Source organism: Triticum aestivum, chromosome 1A, assembly GCF_018294505.1.
Source record: "Triticum aestivum cultivar Chinese Spring chromosome 1A, IWGSC CS RefSeq v2.1, whole genome shotgun sequence".
Lineage (NCBI taxonomy): Eukaryota > Viridiplantae > Streptophyta > Magnoliopsida > Poales > Poaceae > Triticum > Triticum aestivum.
This window is the reverse complement of record NC_057794.1, coordinates 572769571-572774102: the sequence shown is the minus strand read 5'-3', so window position 1 is coordinate 572774102 and position 4532 is coordinate 572769571. Positions and strand designations below refer to the sequence as shown.

Below are 4532 nucleotides of genomic sequence, written 5' to 3'. Positions count from 1 at the left end.
ATGGTGGTGGGCCAGGAGCGAGGCCCATTGGTCCCGGTTCGTCCCACCAGCTGGGACCAAAAGGTCCAGACGAACCGGGACCAATGGCCCACGTGGCCCGGCCGCCCCCCTGGGCTCACGAACCGGGTCCAATGCTCCCATTGGTCCCGATTCTGGACTGAACCGGGACTAATGGGCTGACCCAGCCTAGACCTTTGCCCCCTTTTCTACTAGTGTCTTCGTCAACCGGTTCCCCCTCCCATCGCGTCCCTCCACCGATTTTTCATCTAGTCGGTTTTTCCTCACCATGCCATATGGACGGCATCTTTCAAGTACGTCAACCGGGAACCAAAAATCCATGGCCAGGAAATTTGCAACATTTATATGGCGAAAATATAGCAAACGGACCCAAAAAGTGAAATTTGACATGGAACATGTAATGGTGTATCCAGTCAATAAAAAAAAGTTAGGGTTAGCTGATGAAGCAACCGACACTTTTTCCTTCTATAATCTAACTAGTTCCTCTCAAGTCTTGGCACCCTAAGGTTTGGGATTCCTATTCTTATTTTGGAGAAGACCTAAACATAGGTCAAGAGCACAATCAAGATTTTTTAACCTATTTTTATCCATTTTCCCCGCTCTTGCAGTTCAAATTTGAATCATATAAAGAAAATACACTTAAGGCCTATAAAAGAAAATAGATAGGATAAAGAAAAGAAAAGAGAAGGAGCGAACAAATACTAAAATTAAAAAAACAAATAATGTACAAGATAAATGAAGAAGAAGAAAAGGAGAGGGAAAAGAAAAGAAAAAAGTTTGTTGGGTGCCACTCGGCAAAGGCGTGCAATGTCGGGTGCCATGTGGCAGAACTCCGTGTATACGTCCAATGTGGCGAATGTCACCATTTTGCCCGTGTTTTCTCTATGGCTTGCATGATCCATGTTCAAACTACTCCCTTCGTTCCTTAATATAAGTCTTTTTAAATATTTTAAATGGACTACAACATACGGATGTATATAAACATATTTTAGAGTGTAGATTTACTGATTTTGCTCTGTATATAGTCACTTGTTAGAATCTCTAGAAAGACTTATATTTGGGAACGGAAGTAGTATGATATACTATGGTGCTTTGAGTATTTGGTGTCCTTTCACTGTGTACGTAGAACGGTTGATAGCTGGTCCAGCCTAATTAATATGATCATAACGGTTGGAAGTTGGGTAGTGGGGGTTGGGAATTGGAGTGAGATATAGGTGCTTGTTGCATGTCAAGCCATTTTTGACAAAAAAAGACGTCGAATATATTGAAAGAGACAGGTTTTAAGAACATATACATGGTTAAATAAAGAGCAATGCCACACATACATAATTCATTGTACGTGATTAACGTAGATGCTTAGGTGGGGTCTTCTGATTGGGTTTAGGGTGGTTTCATAATTGTTTAGTAGGTGTCATATTTTCGTTAAATAATTAAATAGGATGGAAAAAGTGCACTTTCACTTGAAAACAGAAATAAAATTTTCGTTACATAATTAAATAGGATGAAAAAAGTGCACTTTCACTTAAAACAGATGTAAATAAAAAATACGGAAACAAACGAACAGAAAGAGAATAATAGGTGTACTCCACACCTCTCTCACCATATTGGCATAGCGCGAACCAACCTGTGGTTGGATGGTTAGAGGAATTGTGGTATCCCCAGCCCACCAGGGTTTAAATCATGGTGCTCGCATTTATTTCTGGATTTAGTTTAGGATTTTTGGTGATGCGTAAATTTCAAGATGACAAGGTGTCTACGGTGATGTCGTAAATTTTAAGATGATATGCCAACTCGGTCTTTCAGAGAAGCGCATAGTGATAAGATGTGGGTGTGTGCGTTTATAGGATTGAGTGTATGCGTGTGTATATGAGCGCTTGTGTCTGTAGTGACGTTGAAAAAATAAACCATATCGGCATGGCCTGTTATTCATGTCTAGTACTCTCTCGTATGAAATTACTTGTCATAGAATAGAAATAAATAAAATGAATGTACTATCTAGAACAAAAATACGTCTAGATACTTCATTTTCTTCGACAAATAATTCCGGACGAAGGAACTAAGTACATGTCTTAATTATCCTAGAGCGAAAATTTTGACTTGACCATCTGTCTTCTCGTTGTTTCCAAGCTCGGACACGCCCTTGTCCTTCCTGTGCGCGAGCTCCCCCACATGGTGAACCATATTGGCCACATCCCGGCCCGACGACCCGCCTTCCGCCATCGCCTCCCTTGCCATCGTCGCGAGCTTCTTTGCCGTCGTTCGTATTTCCGCCCCCTCATACATCAGCTCCCTCAACGCTTTCTTGATGTCGTCTCTCACGACCTGTTTCGCATATAGCTCGGGGTTCATGAACACGTGCATGGCCGGCACCTTAACACCGACCCGGACGCCGGCGCCGAGCACGTCCACGACCAGCGTCTCGTTCAAGAACTGGTCGGCGATGTGCGGCCATGTCAGGAGCGGCACGCCGTGGGAGAGGGACTCCAACGTGGAGTTCCACCCGCAGTGCGTCAGAAAGCCGCCCACCGCCGGGTGCGACAGGATGCTCATCTGCGGTGCCCACCCACGGATGAAAAAGCCGCGGCCCTCCACGCGCTCCTCGAACCCCGCGTCGAGGTCTCCCTAGTGACCCAGATGAACGGGCGATTCGACGACTCCAGGCCGGCGGCGAGCTCCGCGGCCTGCGACGGCAAGAGGCGGGCCATGCTGCCGAAGCTGACGTAGAGCACGGACTGTTGCGGCCGCGCGTCGAGCCAAGTGGCGACCGAGCCGGCATCGACGGCCGCGGGGTTGCCTCTTCCGGTCGTCGTCTCCGCGTCGGAGTCCAGAAGGCAGAGCGGCCCGACCGCCCACACCTTCCGGTGGAGCGCCGCACCGTATCCCTTGATGTACGCGCTCTCGAAAGCCGCGCAGGTGTTGAAGACGAATCCGTCGGCGGTGGCCTCGGCTTCCAGCGTGTCACGCCTTTCCTTCTCCATCCCAGGAAACTGGAAGAATCCAAGCGACGTGGCCTTGCTCGTGACGGCGCGCACCGGAAAATCGGGCACCTCGAACTGCTCCAAGTCGCCGGCAACGCAGTCGGTGTCGTGCACGCCGTGCTTGGCCAGGCTATGCTGCGCCAGGAGGAAGAACGCCGACGGGCCTTGGAACACAAACCGTGGGATGTCAAGCCGGCGTGCGACGTCGGCCGTCCACGGGTTGCACGTGTCGGCGACGAGGCAGTCCGGCCGCCGTGGCAGCGCCCGGAGGTACGTCTCCAGCGGCCCGGCGAGCAGCCACACGGCTTCATAGAAGAGCATGATGCCGGGGAGGTCCGTGACCATGTCGTGGCTCTCGCACCCCTCGGGCAGCCCCAGCGCCGGCCCCGGGAACGGCAGCTCGGCCACGTCGACGGCGAGCCCCTCGCGGGAAGCGTGCTCCAGGACGGCCCTGTTGCGCGCGGCGGTGACGGGCGTGAGGACCACGGTGACGCGCGCGCCGGCGCGGTCGGCGATGAGGCGCGCCAGGTCGAGCACCGGGATAACGTGGCCCGGCGCAAGGAGCGGCACCAGCACGAAGTGTAGCGGCCGTGCCATGGCCGCGCGGAGTACAACAAGTCAACACGAAGTTGGGGATAATTTACTTGTTGTACGTGCAGTATGCTGGAAGGAGGAGCTATAGATTAGCATCTGGAAGGCCAAGACAGATAGAATCACGGCCACGGCCAGCGTTGGATCGAGATCGAGATCCACGGAGTAGAGGCAGTGCTGCTACATCGGCCACCCACGTGCATTATCAACAGACGGCGGACGGACGATGCAGAGGTGATGCCGTTTACACGAATATGGCGAATCCTATCTGTTTGCGCGCGCAACTCGAATTCTCCCCGTCGATGAATCATGTGGATTAGCGCGCCCAAGCCCACCGGGTCCCAACCAACGATTCCCTAGTTCTTTTTTCCCACGGTTATACGACCGGATACAATCACATCGTATCTGTCCAGGCGACCAGGCCCCTACACCATTGAGCTGCGCGCCTACACCATCACTCGGTTGCCCCATCCACCCCAACGATTTATAACTTGCCAAATTTCGATTCCCAGACTCCAGATCTAGCCTCATGTGAGTTCTTTCCCCAATATTCTCTGTTGGATTTTTTCTAGTTGTTACTTAGGCTGCATGCGTATCATTGTTCCACTCATCTGTGTGTTTGAGATCTGCTAATTTATGTGCTTCTTTGTTTCCTCCCGCAAGATTGTTTAACATGTGAACTCCATGTGCAGGGTTTGTTCTGCTGCTCCTGAAATCGATGGCGGCCCGCCTCTCCGACGTCCTCCTCCACGGCGAGCCGCCCAAGCACCGTAATGCATTTTCTTCCTCCATCAGCGCTTCACCAAGCAGCAGCACATGGAGTTGGAGGCAAGAAGAGGAGGAGCAAGAAGGGGAGGACGCGGGCGACTAGTTCCTCCCCTGAGCTCGAAGGCCGAGGGCCCAGATCCGCGGTTGTTCTTCCCAAATCTTGATGCCATTTGCTTT

General features: G+C 51.3%; 1 pseudogene; it reads right to left on the bottom strand.

Annotated features, from left to right (window-relative positions):
• Positions 1 to 1939: 1939 nt before the first annotated feature.
• LOC123181819 (UDP-glycosyltransferase 73E1-like) lies at positions 1940 to 4124 on the bottom strand (annotated as a pseudogene).
• Between the last annotated feature and the right edge of the window lie 408 nt (positions 4125 to 4532).